Below are 27,115 nucleotides of genomic sequence, written 5' to 3' on the forward strand. Positions count from 1 at the left end.
AGGCGTGCTGGTGTAGTTCGTGCAGCGGCGATGATCGCTGTTCCCGGATGGCTTAGTGGTCAGAGCATCTGCCTAGTGAGCAAGAGACCCAGGTTCGAATCCTGATCCGGCATAAATTTTCAACTTCACCATTGAAGAATTCCGCTGTTTTATGGAAATGAGTTAATGTAACGATAACTGTAGTAATCTGTGTAATTTAAGTGCATCCACTGTACGTCTGGGGCTGGGCTTACAGCCAGATGACATTTAGAACCATATATCGCGTCATGTACAACTTTACTGAAAACTTTCTGACGGCATCTTGCGGTACATAGCATGCAATAATGGTTGCTTTGTTGTGAGTCCAGTCTGCTCAGTAACACACTGCACGGACCCGCCAGTTTTGGATTATGGTAGGTAATCGGCTTCGAGATCAGGCTGTCGTGCTGACGAGAATTGGCACACGTTGGTAAGTCTGTACTGTGCGGACGTCCGGAACCCGCTTTATAGGTGTGAGGATGTTCCACAGTCCACTGTTGAAAGCCGCGACACGTAACCGATACATGGTGCGGACTTCTGAACACTTATCTAGAGTGACGAGGGCTCAATTATCAGAAATTCGCAGCTGCTCAAAGACGGCTTACCTACACATGGTACCTAACAACGATGATTATGACGTCATTTTACAAATGGTTTCATTACTTAGATGACATGTCGTGTCCTGTTAGAAAAATAATTGAAGAGCCAGAAGTTGAATTGAGGACGGTTAAAAATGCCATGATGCATTGCTTACCATTAAAATTGCAGCACCATGAAATCAGGATCACAGGATAGTGTGTTTACGAAAAGGAAAGGAGAGGGCGGCTCCTTTGAATTGTATGAAGTAAAGCGTTGCGCTCGACGCTATGTAGAAACGATAGCTGCTTACTACTACGGCTCGAAATGAACATTATTACGAGACAACTAATCTAACCGACTAATGGAAACTTTTACTAATTGAAGCGCTACTGCAACAAGTTGTGATAAATCTGTTGTTAAAAACTTACCACATCAGCTTTCGGATTCATTACTGCTCACGTGTGCAAGCAGTTAACTGCTATTAGCTTCAGTTGATAATGAAGCTACTTTGTTTTGTAAATATCGGTTTTTTCCTTGCAGCAGGTTTGTATTACTTAATTTTTTATTTTCTGGCGCTGTTCGCTGATACATCAACGTCACTTTCACCATAAACAGCGAAACAGCTGTTGAGAGACACTGTACAGGTGTTGGTGTTTGTACCAGTATTGGAATTTTTATTCCTGTTTTCAACCTAACTCACTGTATAGGTATCACTAAATGAAGACAGTAGGCTGCATTAAAATTTAATTTGTACAAATGTTTTTAATTAGGCCCAGTTCTGTAAGTTGACTGTAACGCATTGTGAATCATTAATTTAAGTCGTGAAGAAACTGTTGTCAAGCTTTATCCTAAATACAAGATGTGTTTCAGCATTTTGATTTTGTAACTGTTCGTGCAGAATGTCATCATTTTCTTCCGGCAGTAAGTAGAACGGTAAATAGCGACCGTTAATGGGAGGAAAGTGCGTGTAGCGGCACAAACTGCTCTCGACTGAGCTGCAGCTTAATTGCACGTGGCGCACTTGGGCAGTGCGTTCTTGTGAAATACTTTAATTTTTATTTTCTCCATACTGTAGCAAAATACGGCTTTAGTTAAAACTCTAAAACAATTCCGATATGTTGGCTCCATTTCGTACACAGCAATGTATAGCCTAAAATGAATCTAACATAAAGTAGACAGCGACCACAGTTTCCACTGCAAACCCTTAGAATTTTACGCTACCGAGTACTAGGAAATTATCACAGTACCTAGGCCCAGTATTGAGAAAGACGGCACTTCATAATCAAACCGTGATACAGGATACGAAACAAATTAATTTTGTGTGGCAGTTACTTCCCTCAGAATCGACTGAGAAGTATTGTATACAATAGTGTAGAAAAAGCGCAAAAGCAAAACACGTTTTCAATTTTTTAAAGGTTTTTACACTGTAATGAGCTTTTATTGTTCACAGTAAGAAAATCGGAAACTCATTTTTGTCATGTACCGCTATCAGCCACCTCCTAGAAACCACTCGTTACTTTCCTGTGTGATCTTCTCTCTTACTATATTTCTAACTTCTGCAGTATATCAAACAATTGTTTACCTGTAGGTAAGCCCATCAGCTGAAATACACAATTAGTAAAATAAACAAAAAGTATCTGTTCATCTTTGGCTGGCTTCAAACACAGCTATTTACTCTGTTTCAATATGACAGACTCAACGGATGCGCACTAAATTTTGGCGCATGAATTCCAGCCGAAGTTCCCTTTTGTATACTCCCTATTCCGTGGCAGCATGCAGAAACCTTCAAATTGCCTTAGTGTCCTACGCGCTTGAAATATGCAAATGATAAGCATTTCAGTGCAACTACACGAAGTAGGCGGGAATAACGCCATCTAAATTCTGTATAGAAGGAACGGCTGCAATGCGGGTTTCTAACCTAGAAATTGCATATGAATGCTGGTTGTTTGTGAGAAGATCGTGTTACGTTTCGTGAAAGCAGGATCGTCTTCCAGCACGTGGTGGAATTTGACAGCATCAGGGTCGTGGCCCATCGAGACTGCGATTTTATTGTACCGTGATACTGCTGGTCACGTTCTTCGGGATCTCACGACTGGCATGGGGATATGGGAGCTAGGATTCAGCAGGGCCATACTTATGCCACGCAGGATATCGGTGACCCCGAGTGACTAGCGCTTGAGAGAGTACAGACTCGTTTGTCACTCGGTCAGGCAGGATCATGTAGCTCTTGTGACATACCTTTAACCAGGAAATTATCCTGCCTGCAGGAAAACAAGTCTCGACATAGACTGTGCAATGATGTCTGGAACACTATGGATTGTCAGCATTGCTGCAATTGCAGTTCCCCTTGACGCACATGCCATTGGAGGGACACCACATTTTTTCAGTCACGGTTGTGCGTACAATATAAGGCTGTACATATCCGTGCGTGGAGGCCCAGAGAAGACCATTTCCATATTGCATTTTTCATCATACGGGCTCAGTATTCCATTGAACGGTTTGGGGTGCCTTTGGAGGGTGTCCAGCCGACCTTGAAAGCATGAAAAGCTGGAAAAAGCCGGAAAATTTCATAATCTGGGATAAATCGGGAAAAACCCTTGAATTTCATTTAAAACCTCAATTTTTTAAATTTCTTCGGTACCCTGCCCATATTGATATATTATCAGTTTAAACTGTCTGATATTTCAAATAGGTTAGAATATTCAAAGGGGAATCTAATGTTGTACACATAATATCCGTTGGTTGTCAAATATTTCTCAATGATTCGTAAGTGTTTTATACTCGTCGAGCTGTCGCATGAGGCGGGGATCCGAGGAAGCGGATTGGTGCTACCGTGTGAGATGTGGGGAGAGACGGGAGAATTAATTGCCTCGAGGTCTTGCATAAAGTACAGATCAGCTACTATGCCAAAAAAAAAACAAACAAACACGGAAGTAATAAGTTTTGTAAAAGCGTTGTATAGAGAAGTACATACTCAGTTTACTACAATGTTCAAAATTATGTAATGCTGTAACGCTTACTATATCAACTCTTAGATCGTTATAGTTGGCAGCAGTCGAAAACAAGACATCATAGTCACAAAGAGTAATTATTGTACCAATATGTATCGAACAGATCTATGGGGCTGAACGAGTGCTCGACGTAGCAGACTGACATAATATTATGAACGAAGTAGTTAAAGCTAGCCGTCGGTTTTACCGTGGGATAATTAGCTATCTGATGTTCATAGATTTGTAGCTTGTGAATGCTTGCTCGGCCATTTCGTCGAGCGGAGTGCAAAAACCTGTAGTAATATTGTTGCAACACAGTTACCGAAGGAGACGAATGAATTTCAGACATTTGTAATTGCCTCATGTTACAGCATTTATACAATTATCGGTATTAAGTAAATATTCACCCTTTTCTAAAATGTAGGCTTTTCTGTAAGCTCCGAACTTATAGTTGAAAATTAAACAGAAGAGAGACTTATTGCTCAAAGATACTTGCATGACGCAATGCAGGACGCAAATGGAGTTAACGATTTCAACATCGACAAAAGTCTTGTACACTGTTTTCCCAATGGACATTCTTTGAACAAAGTCGATGTGAAACATAAAGTGAAGAAGGTGAAAGAGAAAAGGAACAAACGAATGCAAGCTGTAATCAAATAATTAGAAACAAAAAGAGCACATATGTCTAGAGTGAATCCTCAAAGAAGAGATAGAAAATTTAAATAAATGATTTATTCATTTTTATCATGACTTCGTTCTCTTGAATCGACAAGGTACAATTTATATATGTTTGTAAAACAGAATTTGTATTTTTTATTTTTGTATTGTTTATTGTCTGTAAATCAAAATATAGTATTTAATATTTTAAAAATATTTTAGTTCGTATCTTTGATTTGTACTAATAAAGAATTAATTCGTAATTAATTATTCGTGTTCTAATAATTATCAATTTGAAATTTGGAGAAAGGGTGTTTCTCAGATTTAAGTAAAAGGTAACAGAGAAAAAAAATGTCTTGAAAATGCTGGATAAACCTTGAATTTGAAAATGTCAATCGCTGGACGCCTTGCTTTGGATCCACAACTTGATTGACTGTGATTCGCATAGCTACTAATTTTAGTGTGTTGAGACTGTTGGTTATACACTGTCCTCAGGGTCTCCATGATATTATCATCTGACGAGATAACACGAGACCTGTCTTGATACGGAGGGTGTTAAGAGTGTTCCTCTGTCCTGTACGTGTACCAAACATCGCCCCCAATAGAAACATCAGGCTATTAGTTGCTGAGTGACTGGCATACCACCGCTATCCATTACGATCGACGTACTGTGGCATAGGGTTAAAGAAGCAAGGAATGACCTACCGACGTCTGTCATCTAACCCAGGTTCGCCTCGACGCCCAGTCGGGTTAGAGCTATTTTTGCTGCTAGAGGTGACAGCTGTATGTGCTAAATTACGCGTTTGTATTTACCATTATCCTTCCTACCACACTGTATATGAACAGTAAGTGAAATTTGGTTATTATTTGTCCGTCCTAATCTTGAAATTTTAATGACGGGTTGTGTATTTCGCATACCCCCTTACGAAATGTGTGGCAGCAGAAGAGACGTCTGAATAAAAACTGATGCCTTCAAATTTAAAATCTAGTAACATCTGTCGAGAATAATGTACATAGTTACAATTCTTGCCGAGCCTGTACATATTACGAGTATATTGTTTGGGCATGACCAATTAAAACTACTTCATTGACAAAAAAACGGAAGGTTGAAAGTAAGCAATATTCGGTATACAGATAAAGTCAAAAACCATATTATATAATAGCCGTAGAAAACAAAAATTTATAGCCTTTATAGAAAAATATCCAGCACGATCAGTGATATGTCAAAAACAATTTTTAGAACAAGTATCATGTAGTTCTTCTTCTTGAGTGTGCTGTCCTCTGCGATCACGAAAAGGGTTAACAGCAAACGACGTAAGTAGACGTTACGCGACACGGTAAACAGAGCATTTAGCAACAAAATTCTACAAAGCAAAGATACTCAAATATGGTCATACGACTGTAAATCGTGGACTATGTTGAAACAATGTAGGCAAGAAAAGACAGTCGAGACGAATTTTTTTAAAGAGTGGAGCATATGTTTTTGATGACCAAATAGCAAATAACGGTATGAAGGATTGATAAAAAAAAATTTGTCCGAAATGAGAACCAAAACGTAATGAAAGTATGACTGAGAATAGATACAAATCAAGTTGTAACATGCAAACAATGCGGTAGAAGCGCTGATGAGACTACGAAAAGATGGCTAAAATAAAGACGGAACAGGCTTTTACCTTAATCTCTAAAGCGAAGCCTCGTGTATCTGTGATAATATTTTTGTTGACTTTCATTATGTTGGCGTGTATGGTTTAGGTGAGTTTTTAAAATGTATCTTAAATGTCGCTTTGATGTATATCGTACAAAGTTTACACACACTCACAACATTTCAGTACAGATTGTAGGACCCTGCTGTCGAGCGATTCCACATATCATCATCATCACATTATTATAAAATTATTGTCTTAACTTAAGGCTGAGAACGCATCATGTTGTCAATCTGAAGAGTAAAAAGGAATAAAAAGAGAACCGTTCGCCGCAGTTTCAAAAATTGACGCGCAAGGCAGTCGTGAAACAAAAAATGCTCTGGAAGGGAGAAACATCGCATCATTCTCACTAAAATGCAAATTATTGAGAGCTTATTATCTCACGGTCATTGCCTATCGGCATACCAGCAGATACAAAAATTTTAGTATGCGGAGCATATTCCGTCAGCGACTAATTGAAATTTGGAATAGAAAGCAAAGTTTTACATTTTCCAGTGTACAATTCCTGGAAGCAGGCGGCTGAAGCCAAAATTCACTGTTCGATTTCCGGTGCGGAACGCAGTTTTTAATTACCCGCAGTCGGTCGGATGTTGCAGTTATTTCACGAATTATTTCCGCATATCGCGTTGTGTGTAATGAATTTGCTGACTGTAATACGACTGCTGGAGAATAATGTTTCAGCGCCTGAACGTAAACGCGTGTCTACACTTTGAAAGATTTGTGACTAGAAATACTATACTAGTTGGTGAAATACCTATTAAAGTTTGGTACGAAATGTAAACGATTCCGATTCGTCCACATGGCACTCCTTTTCCACGACTCCACTCAGTGTCCTCAAATGACAAACTCAAATAGCAACAGTGAACTACAAATAAAAAATGACAATCGATAAATCGTCCCATAGGAACAGAATACCAACATGCAAAACAAAAACGTTACGAAGTTGTGCACCAACCTGGTTCTACAAACCTAGGCGGGCATACCACCATAACATCGGTCCCGATTCCTGTGTCTCATTCTGTTTGCGGGATTCCAAGTAATGATGCGAGCATTAGGTGATGAATTTAGTGGACTGCGACGTAAGGATGCAAACAGGGTGTCACGTGAAGTTTGGGTCGGTTTGAGGAGCGTGCGCGGATAGCCGAAGTGCTTAATCCGACTGCTCACGACAAGCGGGAAATCCGGGCTAGAGTCCGGATCTACCACAAATTTTCATATGCCGCTATCGGAGAGTAGAAATACACTTACTACAGTTGCTGTCAATATTAAGTTGACACACAATCAGTGTGTGTTCCACCTTTTCTTGGTGGTGATCACGTTTACGCCCGTTGAGTGGCTTCCGGTGCTGGCAAACATTGCTCCTGCTTCCATACGTAGAGAGAAAGCAACCCAGGACATAGTAGAAAAAATTGAAACAAACCAAAGGCTACCCATACATGCCGACATGGGAGGACCCACGAGACTAAGTCCAGAAAACCTATCGTCTGGAGCAGAACATTAGGCACAGAGGGTCTCGAAGTTGGATGGAAGAATGCATGGCAGGGTCTGAGAAGAGGCGTCGTGGACAAACCATCACACAGTCCACGACCCAACCAAAAGGGTTGAAGGCTTCAATCTCAACAGGAAACACTGGTCGGCTCTAAACAGGTTTCGCACAGGAGTTGGACGATGCAGACAGTAAACAACCAAATGGGGCTATACAGACGATTCGTGTTGACTGGCGAGGTACAAACAATGGACCATCTTCTGGTTTGTGACATTCATGGTTTCAGAGATGGCTCTCTGATATCGCTCCACAAGTTAACGGACATTGCCAGGAAATGGCTCCATAATCTTAATGTTACTGTGTAACTAAGTCTTAAATTTATGTGATTTGTGTTCTATTTAATGTAGTTTCCGTGACATAATTGTATTGTAATAACTGATATAATTTGTTTCCACATTGTGAGTTCCAAGCATTTATCGAGATTTATATTAATCTTATCTGTTGTTTGTAAAATGTATCTGGCAGATCGAACGAGAAATAAATAAGTTGGTGTCAAGGAACTCACAGTCTGCGAATAAATTTCGAAGGATGACGTAATTGTAACGTCGTCCGCCGACGTGCACGAGTTTGGCGGCGTTTTTTCGCGCGCTGGCTGACAGTAAGAGCGCTCCCGAGTGAAGCTCCGCAGACGCGACCGCAAGCAGTGCGGCGCGGATGGGCGTGCCCCGGCCGAGTGCTGGCAGCTCGCCACGGCGGCGCGCGCGCGCAGTCTGTCTGCGGTCTGCTCAGAGCTCCGCCACTCCCAGAATAAGCGAGGCGGCAGCCCCGGCACCACTCGTGCCTGTCTCCTTCCGCTGGCGTTGGCCGGCGCGTCAGATGGCACTCCAGATACGTGCCGGCGCTAACCGTTGTGGACTGCCTGCTGGATGAAAGCAAGGCCAATACGGAACGGCGCAGCTGTCTGCTGACCAGTGCACGTATCGGAGCCCCCCAAGTAAAATAGCACAAGACGAAAATCAAAAACTATACTCCGATTAAAATTACTTGGTAGTTGGCATTTCAGAGCGCTCGACGTCACAGCCGTTGCCGAACTGCCACAGCATTTGATCAGTTCACTTCCAATTTCTTGACCTGCTTCCCTTCGTGATGTGTTTACATCCCCAGTCCTGGGTTTGGCCCTGTTAATTTCGCGTTTCATCGCACATGATAACACCACACACACACACACACACACACACACACACACACACACACACACACACACACGCCCGCGGTACTAACGAAATACACGTTTCGTACACAGCACTAACCAAACGCCACTGGATCCTCCCGCACAAGAAGCGATTCCGCGTCATATACAAGGTGGTCCATTGATCGTGACCGGGCCAAATATCTCACGAAATAAGCATCAAACGAAAAAACTACAAAGAACGAAACTTGGCTAGCTGGAAGGGGGAAACCAGATGGCGCTATGGCTAGCCCGCTGGTTGGCGCTGCCATAGGTCCAAAGGATATCAACTGCGTTTTTTTTAAAAAAATAGGAACCCCCATTTTTATTACATATTCGTGTAGTACGTAAAGATGGTTGAAATGGCTCTAAGCACTATGGGACTTCACATCTGGGGTCATCAGTCCCCTAGACTTAGAACTACTTAAACCAACCTAACCTAAGGACATCACACACACCCATGCCCGAGGCAGTAGCGACCGAAGCAGCAGCGCGGTTCCGGACTGAAGCGCCTAGAACCGCTCGGCCACAGCGGCCGGCGTGCTAAATTGGTTAGTGGAGTATTCTGTTAACTCTGAGGCCAAACCCTATTTCTTACATTTGTATACAGGGATTAACTAACTTAACTTCCAGTTCACTCTAGAGGGCAAACGGCTACCCACTTTGCTGAAGTTCACATTGCCGGCAGTACGTAAAGAAATATGAATGTTTTAGTTGGACCACTTTTTTCGCTTTGTGATAGATGGCGCTGTAGTAGTCACAAACTTACGGCTCACGATTTTAGACGAACAGTTGGTAACAGGAAGGTTTTTTAAATTACAATACAGAACGTAGGTACGTTTGAACATATTATTTCGGTTGTTTCAATGTGACACATGTACCTTTGTGAATTTATCAATTCTGAGAACGCATGCTATTACAGCGTGATTACCTGTAAATACCACATTAATGCAGTAAATGCTCAAAATGATGTCCGTCAACCTCAGTGCATTTGGCAATACGTGCAACGACATTCCTCTCAACAGCGAGTAGTTCGCCTTTCGTAATGTTCGCACATGCATTGACAATGCGCTGACGCATGTTGTCAGGCGTTGTCGGTGCATCACGATAGCAAATATCCATCAATTTTCCTCACAGAAAGAAATCCGCGGACTTCAGATCTGGTGAACGTGCGGGCCATGGTATGGTGCTTCGACGACCAATCCACCTGCCATGAAATATGATATTCAATACCACTTCAACTGCACGAGAGCTATGTGCCAGACATCCATTATGTTCGGAGTACATCGCCATTCTGTCATGCAGTGAAACATCTTGTAGTAACATCGGTAGAACATTACGTAGGGAATCATCATACATTGCACCATTTAGATTGCCATCGATAAAATGGGGGCCAATTATCCTTCCTCCCATAATGCCGCACCATACATTAACCCGCCAAGGTCGCTGATGTTCCACTTGTCGCAGCCATCGTGGATTTTCCGTTGCCCAATAGTGCATATTATGCCGGTTTACGTTACTGCTGTTGGTTAATGACGCTTCGTCGCTAAATAGAACGCGTGCAAAAAATCTGTCATCGTCCTGTAATTTCTCTTGTGCCCAGTGGCAGAACTGTACACGACGTTCAAAGTCCTCGCTATCCAATTCCTAGCGCATAGAAGTATGGTACGGGTGCAATCGATGTTGATGTAGCATTCTCAACACCGACGTTTTTGAGATTTCCGATTCTCGCGCAATTTGTCTGCTACTGATGTGCGGAATAGCCGCGACAGCAGCTAAAACACCTACTTGGGCATCATTTGTTGCAGGTCGTGACTGACATTTCATATGTGGCTGAACACTTCCTGTTTCCTTAAATAACGTAACTATCTGGCGGACTGTCAGGACACTTGGATGATGTCGTCCAGGATACCGAGCAGCATACATAGCACACGCTCGTTGGGCATTTTGATCACAATTGCCATACACGATATCGACCTTTTCCGCAATTGGTAAACAGTCCATTTTAACACAGGTAATGTATCACGAAGCAAATTCCGCAGTGGCGGAATGTTGCGTGATACCACGTACTTATGCGTTTGCGACTATTACAGCGCCATCTATCAGAAATCGAAAAAAATGGTCCGACTAAAACATTCATATTTCTTTACGTCCTACACGAATATGTAATAAAAAATGGCGATTCACATTTAAAAAAAAACGCAGTTGATATCCGTTTGACCTATGGCAGCGCCATCTAGCGGGCCAACCATAGCGCCATCTGGTTTCCCCCTTCAAGCTAGACAAGTTTCGTTCTTTGTAGTTCTTTGATTTGTCGCTTATTTCGTGAGATATTTGGCCTGGTCACTATCAATGGACGACCCTGTATGCAGCTGTTATAGACAGAGGCGACAAGTCATGGGATGCATCCAGATATCGTGTCGGACTTCCTCCGGTGTATATATACATGAAAATTACATAAAAAATCTGTCTTGCTGCACTGTATTCACGCCGAGTGCATATTAATGATACCGACCAGTTCAAATAATTATATGCTCCCCGACGTGTACGAGCACAGCTACCCGTAGTTGGCTGTCCTTGTACGAATTATGGTTACAGTCAATGCGCAGCAATAGCTTCTCCGCTAAAGTTTCCAGTTTACGTAAGCTTATTAGTTCGAATCGGTACAATAACTGTCTACCGCGACAAAGAATATTTATGCATTATGCGCTCCGTTATTAATCTATGTCGCCGCACAAATAAATACTTCATAAACACACAATATTGAACGGTTTGAAAGAAATGTCACACAGCAAATCCACTTTATGCTGGTTTATTCCATACTATTCACGTCCTATCATTGTATTAAGGAAGTAACTTTTCCCTAAGCTGGGGGGAATTAGTCACGTAAGTTTCAGTCAAAGAGTTTGTAACTATATCCAAATTCCATTTGCTACTTTAACGAAACTTCAGTACTGTCTCTCACTTCAATACCAATGTTCACTTCCTATGTCGGTAAATTGCTAACAGTCTATTACTTTGGGGCAAAGATCAGTCTTCCCTGTATAATAACCAATTAAGAAAAGTTCGGGTCTTTTCCTCTCTTGGCTTTACGTAATGATGTACTCAAGGTTGCTGATCTACCTATTTCAAGTTTTATTCCTAGCAGATCGCAAAATTTCCAAAAATGCACAAAAACAATCTCGTCGCGCCTACGTACAAGAGCATACGTTGAGATACGACCTGATCCAGCAAGCGCTAGCAGCACATTAGCAATGTATGATTTTTTCCTTCTGTGTTACGCAGTGTCCTCAATGAGTACTCACACAGAGTATTCTTTGAGTTCACTCGTTTTATTCCGTGATCTGTAAGTACACTACTTTGTGATCTATTATTTTAATTTGAAACTAATGGATTCTATTTCTTTTCTTTCCCTTTTCAAAACATTAAGTCACTTTATACTAGATTTCTTTTCTATGTACTTGCCACTATTCCAGTGGGCCTTGAAATGTGGATCTTGGATTTTGGGGCTTTTATTGGGTTTTGGGTACTATTTTATATTTTCAATTTTGCGTCCAAAGGAAGCAGCGTTACACTCTGTAGTCGACCATAACAGCATGATTTTGTGCACAAACTGATCTCTCGACTACGTCCCCGAAATGTTCGATGGGATTCATGTCGGGCGACCTGGACTGCGAGATCATTCGCTAGAATTGTCCAAAATGTTCTTCAAACCAGCCGCCAACAATTCTGGACCGGTGATGTATTTGGATTTGGGACATGAAGTCCTCTAATGACTGACCTCCAGGTAGCCGAACGTAACTGTTCTCAGTTAATGATCAGCTGGACCAGAGGACCCAATCCTCTCCATGTGAACACAGCCCACACCGTTATCGAGGCACCATTAGCTTTCACAATGCCTTGGTGACAACTTGGGACCATGGCATCGTGGGGTCTGCGCCACACTCGAACCCTAGCATCAGCTGTTACCAACTGAAGTAGGGATTCATCTGACCAGGCCACGGTTTTCCAGCCGTCTGGGATCTAACCAATGCGGTCATGAGCCCAGGAGAGACTTTGCAAACGATATCGTGCTGCTAACAAAGCCACTCGCATCGGCGGCATGCTGCCATAGTCCATTAACCCCGAATTTCCCCCCACTGTCCTAACATACACATTTTTCGTTCATCCCACATTGATCTTTGCGGTTATTTCAGCCAGTGTTGCTTGTCTTTTAGCGCTGACAACTCTACACAAACGCCGCGGTTCAGTCATTTGTCACTTAAAATGAGCTGGTGACAGAGTATTTCGCATTTCCGTCATACTTCGCGGCGGCTCCTTCGATGATTGTTCCGCGTTACACATGAGTAGCATTTGGGAAGCGACCCGCCTTGTTTCTGCATCGCCTATAACCGAGCGATAGCCGGCAGCCGATGGGTCAACACTACAGTGGCAGGTGACAGGAGTCAACTGTCAAACAATTGTACTATAATAATAAAAGTGGTTATAATTAGGTGGGAATTAACAGTTGTAGACGTCTCGGTATAGACGAAATTATTACTGTAATTGCGGCTGGAAGTCTGCCTACATCTTTAACCTGCAAGCCACTATACAGTGCTTGGGATAGATAGTACTACTAATATTTTCTATTTACTTACCCGATCCATTCGCATATTTAGCGAGGGACTAATGACTAAGTACCCCCACGCAATCTGATTCAAAGTATTCGGACACCCCTATGTAATGCGGAATTGAGCGCTAGATGTCGCGAGAGACGGCGTAAAAGAAGGCGCCTGCTCTTTTCCTAAAAAGACAGCCCTAACTATCTGATTTTGTACAGGCTAAGTTTTGTGCAACTGTTCATGTATTCACCCACAGTGTGTGTTTATTTACCTAACTCGTGTGTTTGTCTTCTTTGCGTCGTGAGCATTGACGCGTTTATATTCTGCCTACCTGATTGCCGGAGAAGGTATAAAAGGAGGTGGGGGAAGTCTGTTGTCAGTAAAGGAACAGTAACAGCAGAATGGGCCGGCCAAGAGAGCTCAGTTACTTCGAACGTAGACTAGCCGTTGGACATCACTTGAGTAACAGACCAATCAGGACATCTCAACGCTTTTTGTAAAGACCGAGCGAGGGGGCGCAGTCGTTAGCACACTGGACTCGCATTGGGGAGTATGACGGTTCAGACCCGCGTCCGGCCATATTGATTGAAGTTTCCGTGATTGTGCTAAATCGCTTCAGGGAAATGGCAGGATGGTTCCGTTGAAAGGGAACGGCCGATTTCATTCCTCATCCTTCCCTGACCCGTGCTTGTGCTCCGTGTCTAATGACCTCGTTGTTGGCGGGACATAGCCGCCCGCTGTGGCCGAGTGGTTCTAGGCGCTTCAGCCCGTAACCGCGCTGCTGCTACGTCGCAGGTTCGAATCCTGCCTCGGGCATGGATGTGTGTGATGTCCTTAGGTTAGTTAGGTTTAAGTAGTTCTAAGTCTAGGGGACTGATGACCTCAGATGTTCAGTCTCATAGTGCTTAGAGCCTTTTTTTTCTTTTTTTCGTTATTTGGCGCGACATTAAACACTAATCTTCTCCTCGTACTCATCCTCCCATCCTCCTCCTCTAAAGCTGCCCAAGTCGACTGTTGCTGATGTGATTGTGAAATGGAAACACGAAGGAACAACCGCAGCTAAGCCGAGACCACACAGACCTCGTCTACTGACAGACAGGAACCGTCCAGCGTTGTGGAGAGTGCTTGTAGAAAAAATCGCATGAAATCAGCGTAAGGAAACACTTTGAGTTCCGAAGTTCTACTAGCAGTCCAGTTAGCGTAGTGGCTGTGCGCAGTGAAAAATGTGATACAGAGGTCGAGCAGCTCCCTATATACCACACATTTCTGTAGTCAACACTAAGCCACGCTTGAACTGGTGTAAAGAACGACGTCACTCGACAACGGATGATTGGAACGAGTGTTTTGGAGCAATGAATCACACTATACCCTGTAGCAGTCGGAGGGAAGAGTTTGGTTTGAGGAATGCGTCGAGTACATTACCTGCCATCGTGTTAGTGCCAACAACGAAGTACGAAGGAGGTGGTTTTACAGTATGGGTGTGTTTCCCGTGATGGGGCTTGGTTCCCTTATTGCGCGTAAGAAAACGCTAAATGCGCGAGTGTATGAACACATTCTACACCATTATGTACTGCTTACAATAGAACGAGCAGTGTTTCGTGAACTGAGGGCATCTGAGACTGTTGGTGCTGATCCGTACGTTGGGTGGCGACTGTAATGCCAGAGTGTGAAGGGCCAGTAGGGTGGGTGGAGGAACTGAGTTGTTAGTGTCAGGAAGCCGCAGCGTCACGCAGGCGGGAGAGTGATGATGGCACCGAGCCCGCTGGGGCGCTGACCGTACCAGTGGGCGGCAAGCAGTTTGCCCACACTGCACCGAACGAGCGCGCTGCGGCGCGACAAATTACGCCGTGGTCCCAGCGTGGACAGACGGCTCGCAGCAGCGTCACTGCCTGCCCACACAAACAGAGGCAGGCGGCACGAGTTCGCACGCACAAGCATTGGCGGCTGTGTGGCTTTCCCAGACTTGAGCTGGAACCGTCGACACCTAGCGTAGGAGGGCGGCAACAACTGATGAAAGCGCCCAGGTTGCCTGCAGCTTGGAGGGCTCTACGTCCGCACCATCGCACTTGCCGCAAACAGCGACGCCGCAGCAGCTAGTAGTGGCAGAATCCGAAGGTGACGACTTGTCGATTCGTGTAACCTCGTAGACCATTGTAGGTCCCATCTCGGGAAGGGTAGCTTCTTTGCTACATGATTTGGTTTGCTACATGTAATCTACAACAAACTGTGGCTCAGACGTGAAGCAACCAGGACACCCAGACCGCTGTGGCTCCGCCTTTCTGCTGCGTCATTGCTATTCTGCTTGGTGCCTCCGCTCGCAGCAAGTAGTAATTGACCCGACGCCTTGGAGCCGGTACTTGTCATACCGTCAGGTAACCCCTGTTTTAACTGCGTCTTGGCGGCTCCTATCTGACCCGCTTCCATGACCTTTTTCATTAGCTGCGGCAGCGGTATTTACTCACCGTGCCAAAAAATAATGGAGTCCGTAAAGGTAGTTAAACTGTTAGTGTTGGATACGTCCTCATCTCTCTCGGCATACAACGCAAACATTACTGACAGTACGCACACACACACACACACACACACACACACACACACACACACACTAGACTGTATAAACAGAAACGGCCGGCCGCTGTGGCCGAGCAGTTCTAGCCGCTTCAGTCCGGAACAGCGCTGCTGCTACTGTCGCAGGTTCGAATCCTGCCTCGGCCATGGCTGTTTGTGATGTCCTTAGGTTAGTTAGGTTTAGGTCTAGGGGACTGATGGCCTCGGATGGTAAGTCCCATATTGCTTAGAACCATTTGAATTTGAACCAACAGACACGCTCGCTCATGAACAGAGTGGATAGTAGGGGCTATTGTACTGGGTGCTTCAGAATGAATATGTGGATTTTGAGGCTTTGTAGTATTTACATTCAACTTAGTATTACATAAAATCAGTTGTGTTTGCACACCTGCGCGCAAAGGGAAGATTATGGAACGACCAAGAGTGACATGTTAAACGAGTGAGTCTTTCAGGCGTAGCCCCAAGAAATCTGTCCGAAGACTATTGAATTAGCAGTTCCAGTGACGTCTGCGCGGAGACTTTCAAGGAGACGCTTACAACGACGTCCTTCTCGTTTGCAGTTCTTGCGTTTACGTGCCTGCTTTGCAAACGAAATGTTGCTGCATGACGAAAATTTTCTGAATCGTGTCGTCTTCAGTCATGAAATGACATTTCATATAAGTGAAAATGTGAACACGTACAATGTGAGCATCTGGAGGTCAGAAAATCCGCACGAGAAGGTATAGTTGAAAAGAGAGTCCCTTAAACTGAATCTTTTTTTGTGCTGCATAACGGCGGAAAGTTCATGGGCCTTTCTTTTTCGGTGAAGCAAATGTAACGGTTGTTTCTTGTCTTGATGCGCTAGAACTAGGGTTCTCTTTTCAGTTGGAAGAAGCTGAACCACGGAACTTTTATTGGGAAGGAAGATAGTGCCCCGTCTCACTGGCGTAACTTAAGTACGCGATTGTTTGAACGACCTTGTGCCCCACCGCTCTATTGGCCGCAAGGGGCTGGATGTCAGAGCCTGTTTTGCATGTCCAGGTTCACACACGATCTGACGCCATGCGATATTTACCTTTGAGGCCTCATAAAAGATCATGTGTGTGTGCTTCCGCTATCAACTTATCTACCCGACACCAGAAACAGGATTGTAGCAACAATTAATCCCGATACACTGATGAAGGTGTGGAAAGAACCCGCCTGTCAACTCGACGTGTGACGATTGGTGCTCAGTTGAACCCTGTAAAGAAATACTGTTAGAGTTGCTGTTATTTGTAAGTTGAATGTAACAAATTCAACAAAGTCTTAAAACCCGTATATTCATTTTGAATCTCCTGGTGTGTGGAGGAAGAAAATCCTTTATGGTTAAGTTTCCGGAATCTCCCAACAAACAGTGCTTCACGTCTATTTCTCCGTATCCGTATAGAAACCTGTAATCAACCTAGCAATGAGCGTCCATGACCCTGTACAAAACAGTCATCTATACCGAGCGCTGTCAATACTGAAAGTCAATATAAAAAAGTGTCTCCTGTATTGTCAGCTACCATTCCACGGCGTCTTATTTCCCTCCACAATGTCACACGTCGTCTATAATACTGAGTTCCATATCTTCAAAGGCAAGAACCTGTCACTGAAGGTTGTTTGCGGCAGCTCCTTAGCGCACCAGGCCCACGCTGAACGTAGTTTCAGAACTTTAGTAAGAAATGTTTAGCGTTTCTGCATTGCATTGTGGAATGTAAAGGCACACTTTTCATACTTAAACAGCCGGATAAGCAAGTATGATACACGGTGTGGTGATCTATTGATTACAAAGCTAAATTAGAAAAATGGTTCAAATGTCTCTGAGCACTATGGGACTTAATATCTGAGGTCATCAGTCCCATAGAACTTAGAACTACTTAAACCTAACTAACCTAAGGACATCACGCACATCCATGCCCGAGGCAGGATTCGAACATGCGACCGTAGCGGTCGCCCGGTTCCAGACTGAAGCGCCTAGAACCGCTCGGCCACTCCGGCCGGCTAAATTAGAATCTTGAGAAATGAGCGAGCTAGGACACCAGGTGACCAAGGAACACAAAATTAAATATTTCTGTGTTGACTGTTATTTTCCTGTTGATTTAGACAGCCATGCAACTATGGAGGAGTGGCTAAGCCAGGGCAGGGGCAGGGGTGGGGGTGGGGGAAGGGGTGAGGGTTGGGGAAGGAGATATGTTAAGTTCCGGCTGGTGAAGCCAATTATCCGGTTGTGGCATACCTCGTACCGTAACCTCGGCAGGATCAAGTCACCCTTACCACATCCAGAGAGAATACAGTCTATAACACACGGCGTCATATTTCAGTAGAGCGACCCGTGTGTGTGACGCCTGTAGTATAGAAGAAGTCACGTACGCCACATTTGTAACTGAGAGCGTTTTATATTTTGAAGAGAAGACAAAAGCTAAATCAAGCGGGTCTCTCTCTCTCTCTCTCTCTCTCTCTCTCTCTCTCTCTCTCTCTCTCTCTCTCTCTCTCTCTCGTGTGTGTGTGTGTGTGTGTGTGTGTGTGTGTGTGTGTGTGTGGGGTTAGCATGAGGAAGAACTGGCCCTTTACTCTCTAAAAATTCATCGCATTTGAGAGGGGCTCTGGAGATTTTAGAATGACCCTGCATGACTCAACTTCTTGTAACGAAGTACCTCTTCCATTGCATGTAGTAGTAAGGATGCCTAACGCTGAGGCTTCCCTTATGCAAGTGTTGACAAGCTATGGAAGGAGCGAGGGCGGGGGTTAAGGGAAGGGGAACGCCGATGTGCTCGGTTGGTTAGCAGCTTGCATAACTGGTTTCCCAGGCGATCCGTGATCTGATCTCTCTCTCGCGTTTGCAGGCAAATTTGGGAGGGGTGGGAACGGGGGTGGGGATAGGGGTGTAACTGTAGGCCGCGCTGTGGTATTCTGTGCCTTTGGGTTAACCTGTTGAAAGTGCTCACGGACAGCCATCTCTTTGGATAGCACTTCTTTACTAATTAGGAGATTTTACGGGAATCTTGAGCTGTGAAAGACATCCGACCACATCTCTTTTAATGAGACAGACAAGTAACAGTTCTTGCTATTATCAAGGTAAAAGTCTTAATTGAACTTCGTGTTCGGTTGCAGAAGAGTACAGAACTCTCGACATGTCTACAAAGGAAACAACTTTTTCAAATTTGTGTGTGACATATATCTTTATGGCAGCACTTTCGAAATTCTGTCTTACAGTATAAGGTGGAATGATCTCTCTAAACAACGAATATATAATGTGACTGTCCAGTACAGCATTATTCATAAAATATGCAAAAGTGTTGCCACAGCATCTCAACGGCACAGCTCCAGTACTGAAAAACTTATTAAAAAATATTTTCCTTTATGGTAGTAGCTGCACTATTCCAATAAATTCAGTCAAATTGAAATGTCCAGTTAATTGTCGCATGTCCTTTCATGAATTTATATTGTGAATTTCCAGTATCATCGGAACAAATGTAATTCATGCCAAACAGCCAAAATTACAAAACGTCGGAGTTATCTGTTATAAAAAGGAATCTACCGTTTTAAATAACATGGATTGCGCGCGCGCGCCACACACACACGAGCGCGCGCAGTTTAGTCTATAAGCTTTTGATTTACATAATCGTTAATATTATAAGTTATCTTTTTCTTGTATTCTTCCTTTTGTCCGCATAACATACTATTTTACATGTTTTTCTACAGCCCTCTCCGCCAGAAGTTTCTCAGAAAGACCTTAAAAAAGAAATCAGAGAAGAATCGGATTCCAATTTCAGTTCGGGTCTAATTATTATGAACAACAATTCCACTGCTCATTGTTACGCTATTCTTTTCACTCACGACCTTCGGCAATAAATTGCCTTTTCTTTGAAAACGAAAAGATCGCTGACGCAGCGATGGTGCTATCTGTAGCCCTGGCAACAATTACATTCGTCTCGCTGGTTTCTTTCCAGTGTTAACTGATCGCGCTCCTGTCGATTAGTAACGTTTCTCAGCGGCTGTGTCACGTATTGTTACACAAAAAAGAAAATAGCTCGTTTCTTGGATATTTTCATGTCCCTTTTTATAATGTTTCATTAATTAATCTCACAATTTGTTCCCAAAATGGACACAATAATCATTACTTTAAAAAACGGTAGTAGTGCAGGATATTGGGACAAAGTGTTCCTCGATAATATCATAGCTTGGAAATTTGTTCCAGTGGTCGTAATCATCTGGACCGTTAGCAATAATAGGCTTCTGACAACCGGAATTGTGGTATTCTGAGATTTCAGATAGTACCCTATTTTCAAGGACGAAATGTGCCTTCTATACGTGACACTTATATGAAAAGTAGTTACATTCTATTAAGACGATCAGAGTTGTTTTCCATCAACCAGAACAACGTTCAGTAGCCTGTACGCTGTAATTTGTGACGTTCGGCGGCCGCTACCTCTACTCGATGAAACGTGGAGGTATTATTATGTATCCAGAGCAACTCAAGAGCCTGCTTTGTGTCAGTTTGTGAGATAATGTATGATTAAATTGTTTCCAGTGCGCGTGCTTGATATAAAATGTTATAATATTTTCTTTCTAATTTGTAGAAATTTTGTTGAAACTTGATTTCTTAGGTGTGTGGGTGTATTCACAAATTAATTCAGTCCTTGTACGTAACAAAAGTTGCTTGTAAACACGTGTACGTGTAGTGTATAAAACTGCTTGAATTTAACAAAACTAATCTTCGCATGGTTCCCGGTTTCACCGCCAAATAATATCACTTCTTGATTTCTTTTTGTTTTAAAGACGGGAGACTAGACTCTCATTGATTAAGATTCCACATTGTGCAGTAGGACCCCCATAATGATCATGGTCTCAGAATGAGGAAAGACCAAGCGCAGAGCGCCACTAGTCCTGTTTGGATTATGTCAGTGCTGTGGGTCCACAACTGTCTGTGTGTGTTATTACGCAGGTATGTGACTTCTCTCTTTAACCACGTCTCACGTCCCCCTCCCCCGATCACCTCAATTAAATCTTTCGTGTATAAGTATGAGAAGAGAGAGACTTAGCCCGCACAAAGCAAATCTATATTTATTATGAAAAATAAAAAGGGAAAAGAATTATAAAAACTTCAGTTTTAAAAAAGCCCGTCAGGTAACCAAAGGCATGACCAAGAAAAGATAGGTAGCGATCTTCAGCACCGCGCTAACCAGACCTCAGCATCGGTTGGCCACAGACAGCGCATACTTTCGGCAAAAGGCTCCAGCTACCAAGAGCATTGAGATCAGAAGCGAACATCTCAGTTACCGCGCCCGCGAAAAAGGCCTATCGACGTAATGTAAAACACGTCAATTACTTACACCTAAAGTCCCTAAAATCGTAATACGTCTTGTTGCTTATTAGATATTAGTTATTCTCTTATTCACACAAAATAAGATTTTAATGAATTTTGCCTTATTAGCGTATCTCAATTATAACGTAATTTTAACGTTCGGAAATTAATAAGAAATGTTCTCAGTGGGCCAATGACACCTTCAGAAACTTCGGTTTGTAGTCGTGAACGCCTTTTATTCTTGTCTCTTTTTTTAGCATATAATTTTCTTTGGCGCCTACATTTCTTTAACAAAATGTTTTACCACAAGGAACACAGTTTGACTGGGACGATAAAAAGTGAAGACAATGGACACACGACTTGTAATTGGGTGATACTTTTGCAGACCGCAAACCGTTCAGTGGTTAAAAACGTAATTTTTGCTTCGGATACGTAGTTGTTTCTCAACAGACGCAACGAGAGTCAAGTTGGTGTGAGAAACACACTCTGTTGAAAGTCGCACATGCACTTTTACTGGACTTTCAGCTGCAAGATCACTAAATTCTTAACAACAATCACGGCAGTCTGTGCACGTTCAGGCTGATACTCTAAATTGGGTATCGGGTACCCAGTAACGTGGCCTTCACCGCTTCTACCCCGAGTGAAATTCTTAGCGACGAGAATGATTAAAAAGGGGAACCTTTTTAAAAATTACTGATACTCTCTGTTTGTATTAAAACACAAACTTAAAATGTGGTGTGCTGACATACGTGCTCCCAAAACGGACCACTCCTCCCCAGGAGTCGAAAGTGGTGGATGAGGGGACAACCAGTATTAATATGGGACAAGCGGCAACAAAACGACTATTCAAGTTGGTGTGTGGTGTATGAGACTAGCGATATGCCGTCAGACTTTCACAAAAGCATCATCCACGCAATTTCGAAGATGGCAACAGGCGACAGTGGTTAACAGCTCATGCGTCTAAGCTGCTAACAAGAATAACATACAGAAGAATGGAAAAGAAAATTGAGAAACTGTTGGATGACGATCAGTTTGGCTTTAAGAAAGGTAAAGGCACCAGAGAGGCAGCACTGCCTCTTCTATTGGCAATGGAAGCAAGACTGAAGAAAAGTCAAGACACGCTCATACGATTTGTCGACCTTGAAAAAGCGTTTGAAACCGTAAAGTGTTGCAAGATACTCGAAATTCTGAGAAATATTGTGGTAAGATATAATGAAATATGGGTAATATACAATATGTATAAGAACCTACAGCGAACAATAAGAGTGGAAGACTAAGAACGAAATGCACAGATTGAAAAGGGTGTAAGACAGGGATGTAGTCGTTCGCCCCTACTCATCAATCTGTACACCGAAGAAGCAATGACGGAAATAAAAGATTCAAGAGAGGATTAAAATTCAGGGTGAAAGAATTTCAATGATAAGATTCGCTGATGACATTGCTATCGTCTGTAAATAAATTACAGGATGTGTTTGAATGCAATGAATAGTTCACTGACTACAGAATATGGGCTTAGAGTAAATCGACGAAAGACGAAAGCTTTGAGAAGTAGCAGAAATGACAACAGCGAGAAACTTAAAATCAGAATTAGGGACCACGAAGCGGAAAAATTATGGAATTCTGCTTCCTAGGCAGCAAGAAACCCATTACGGACGGAGCAGGGAGGATGTAAACAGCAGACTATCACTGGCAAAAAGGGCAGTCCTCGCCAAGAGAAGTACGTCTTGATTTGAGGAAGATGTTTCTGAGAATGTGCGTTTGGAGCACAGCATTGTATGGTAGTGAGACATGGAATATGGGAACCCGGAACATGTGGTGCAACAAAAGAATGTTGAAAATTATTTGAACTGATAAGGTAAGAACAATATAATTATTCCAATCCCAAAGAAAGCAGGTGTTGACAGGTGTTCAGAATGCTAACACGAATTGTTTACGGACGAATGGAAAAACTGGTAGAAGCCGACATCAGGGAGGATCAGTATGGAAATGTTGGAACGCGTGAGGCAATACTGACCCTAAGACTTACCTTAGAAGAAAGGTTAAGGAAAGAGAAACTTACATTTATAGCATTTGTAGACTTAGATAAGGCTTTTGATAATGTTGACTGAAATAGTCTTCAACATTCTGAAGTGGCAGGGAGCAAAAGGCTATTTACAATTTGTACATAAACCAGAAGCCAATTACAAGAATAGAGGGGCGTGAAAGGAAGCAGTGTTTGGGAAGGGAGTGAGACAGCGTTGTGGCCTATCCCCAATGTTATTCAGTCTTTAAATTGAGCAAGCAGTAAAGGAAACAAAAGAAAAATTTGGAGTAGGAATTAAAATCCAGGGAGAAGAAATAATCACTTTGAGGGTTGCTGATGACATTGTATTTCTGTCAGAGACAGCAAAGGAAGAGCAGTTGAACGGCATGGACAGTGTCTTGAAAGGAGGATATAAGATGAACATCAGCAAAAGCAAAACAAGGATAATGGAATGTAGTCGAATGAAATCGGGCGATGCTGAGGGAGTTAGATTAGGAAATGAGACACTTCCAAAGTAGTAGATGAGTTTTGCTATTTGGAGATCAAAATAACTGATCATTGTGGAAGTGTAGAGGATATAAAATGTAGACTGCCAATGGCAAGGAAAGTGTTTCTGAAGAAGAGAAATTTGTTAACATCGAGTACAGATTTAAGTGTCAGGAAGTTGTTTCTGAAAGTATTTGTATGGAGTGTAGCCATGTATAGAAGTGAAATGGACGGTAAATAGTTGAGACAAGAAGAGAATAGAAGCTTTCGAAATGCGGTGCTACAGAAGAATGCTGAAGATTAGATGGATATATTACGTAACTAATCAGGCCGTACTGAATACAATTGAAGAGAAGAGGAAGTTGTGGCACAAGTTGACTAAAAGAAGGGATGGGTTGTGTAAGGGGTACGTAGGCCCTTACTATAAGTTTGCGACAGCACAAGTCGACAGGACAAACAATCGATAGTGTGTCGGGTTGCGAGAGCGAGTGTTGAGACAGTAGTGTGGTACACGCTGCGGGGCGAGCCGGGTAGAGGTCTGTTGCTGGAATGCAAGACCGTACCGACAAAGGGAGTGGCCATCGCCGTGGTTTAACCCCTTTGTGTTAGAAATACACGGGAAAGTGAAAAAGTATAATTAATACAGTGATCAGTGATATTTTTGTGCCGACATTTGTAATTACGCGTCTACCGCGCCGGCATCATTTGGATTACAGTGTTGGATTGCAGTGTTGGATTGTAGTGTTGGATTACAATGATTGAAATTGCGTGTGACGATAATGATTAACGAAAGGGCCTGTGCTGAGATTAGCCGTCATTAATTCTGTACGACGAAGGCAGTGGCTGTCTCCTTATTTTGGTGTTTTTGTGATGAATATAGGTCGCTGATTAATAAAGTTGTGTTGTTGTTCTTCTTGCCACCAGACATTTCATTATTACAGCATTCGAGAAGGACAAAAATGGAATGTAACAACTCCGTAGCAGTCCAATCCGATTGCCAGCCCCATTAGGTACACGGTCACATTAATTAATACCTGTTTTGGGCTGCTACCGGATCTCGATCGAGCGGGATAAGTCAGTAAGATTAAACCGGAGTGTTACAGTTAGTAGGCCATGTTCTGAGGCATCAAGTAATCACCAAGTTAATAATGTAGTGCAGCGTGGAGGGTAAAAATCGCAGAGGGAGACCAAGAGATGAATACACTAAGCAGATTCAGAAGGATGTAGGTTACAGGAGTTACTCGGAGATGGCAGCTAGCGCAGGATAGAGCAGCATGGAGGGCTGCATCAAACCAGTCTCAGGACTGAAGACCACAACAGCAAGAACAAGGTAAGGAATGAGGAGGTTCTCCGCAGAATCGGCAAGGAAAGGAATTCATGGAAAACATTGACAAGAAGAAGGGGCTGGATGATAGGCCATCTGTTAAGGCAACAGGGCATAACTTCTGTAGTGCTAGAGGCGGCTGCAGGGGTTAAAACCTTTCGGCGGAAGACAGAGATTGGAATATATGTAACAAATAATTGAGAACGTTGGTTGAAAGTGCTACTCAGAGATGGAGTTGGTCACAGTAGAGGAATTTGTGCCGATTCGCATCAGACCAGTCAGAAGATTGATGACAAAAAAAAAGCACTTCTGTCACAAGGGGTGACGGCGCAGACGAGTCATTGCTGTCACTGTTTGCACTTTTTCCTGCCCTCCTTCATGTCGAGCATTTTTTCCTCCTGATGCATCGCACCAAACAGAAATAGTGTCCAACTCGTGTTTAATCTCCCCCGCCTCCCTCCCCACTCCTTACAATCAACAGACTATGATACTTCATTGCAGGCGACAGTGTCATCAGCAGTCTCAGATTTCTACCTGCTCTTATCCGATAGCAAGAAGAGACGTGCACATGATGGACAGGTGTGGAGAGCTGCATCAAACAAGTGTTTGGACTGAAAACGACTGCTGCAACAACAAGCAGGAACATGACGTGTGAGTCATGGCGGGTTACGGAGTTTCCGGGAGGTGTTGTAGTTACGGCAGGCTGCTCCGAGTGTTTTGCTGGCGGCTCTCCAGCCGCAGCGCCGGCTTCCGACAGCGGTTACAGCACGGCCGCTGCGCAATCCCTGCTGACTGCTGCAGGCTAGGCGAGCGCACGGCCGCAGCCTCAGCACACCGCAGTGGCCACGGCAGCTCTGCTGTCGATACTGCTTATCGTTGCGGGCTTCGAAATATTTAAGAGGAGTGAGGGCGCCTGTCGATAGTTTTGTGTGTATTTACAGATTGCAGGGATGGAGAGAGTATAAACTTCGAGCTGCTGCGACCAAAGAGTTACTGGACCTGCTCAAACGTCTCATTACGGGGGCCATAAGTGAGCTAAATTAATAGCCGCTCGTAAGAATGTCGACAAAAAGGATGTAGACGTGGAAAGACGTGAAGACAACGAAAAATTTCAGATAGCTTTCGAAATCTGTCTTATACAGGGTGTTACAAAAAGGTACGACCAAACTTTCAGGAAACATTCCTCACACACAAATAAAGAGATGATGTTACGTGGACATGTGTCCGGAAACGCTTAATTTCCATGTTAGAGCTCATTTTAGTTTCGTCAGTATGTACTGTACTTTTTTGATTCACCGCCAGTTGGCCCAACTGAAGGAAGGTAATGTTGACTTCGGTGCTGGTGTTGACTCATTGCTCTACAGTACTAGCATCAAGCACATCAGTGCGTAGCATCAACAGGTTAGTGTTCATCACGAACGTGGTTTTGCAGTCAGTGCATGGTTTACAAATGCGGAGTTGGCAGATGCCCATTTGATGTATGACTTAGCACGGGGCAATAGCCGCGGCGCGGAACGCTTGTATCGAGACAGATTTCCAGAACGAAGGTGTCCCGACAGGAAGACGTTCGAAGCAATTGATCGGCGTCTTAGGGAGCACGGAACATTCCAGCCTATGACTCGCGACTGGGGAAGAGCTAGAACGACGAGGACATCTGCAATGGACGAGGCAATTCTTCGTGCAGTTGACGATAACCCTAATGTCAGCGTCAGAGAAGTTGCTGCTGTACAAGGTAACGTTGACCACGTCACTGTGTGGAGAGTGCTACGGGGGAACCAGTTGTTAACGTACCATGTACAGCGCGTGCAGGCACTATCAGCAGCTGATTGGCCTCCATGGGTACACTTCTGCGAATGGTTCATCCAACAATGTGTCAATACTCATTTCAGTGCAAATGTTCTCTTTACGGATGAGGCTTCATTCCAACGTGATCAAATTGTAAATTTTGACATCAACATGGGTGGGCTGACGAGAATCCGAACACAATTGTGCAATCACGTCATCAACACAGATTTTCTGTCAACGTTTGGGCAGGCATTGTTGATGTCTTGATTGGGCCCCACGCTCTTCCACCTACGCTCAATGGAGCACGTTATCATGATTTCATACGGGATACTCTACCTGTGCTGCTAGAACATGTGCCTTTA

At 43.5% G+C, this 27,115-nt stretch overlaps 1 protein-coding gene and 1 non-coding gene across 7 annotated transcripts in view; both read left to right on the top strand.

Moving 5' to 3' along the window:
- Positions 1-27,115, top strand: part of LOC124619437 (dystrobrevin beta) — a 611,344-nt gene that overhangs the window by 36,818 nt on the left and 547,411 nt on the right. The gene's annotated exons all lie outside the window — the stretch shown is intronic.
- Positions 42-113, top strand: Trnat-agu. Its single transcript has one exon. It is a non-coding gene; the product is annotated as a tRNA-Thr (tRNA).

The sequence above is a fragment of the Schistocerca americana genome, chromosome 6 (genome assembly GCF_021461395.2).
Source record: "Schistocerca americana isolate TAMUIC-IGC-003095 chromosome 6, iqSchAmer2.1, whole genome shotgun sequence".
In the NCBI taxonomy this organism is placed as follows: Eukaryota; Metazoa; Arthropoda; class Insecta; order Orthoptera; family Acrididae; genus Schistocerca; species Schistocerca americana.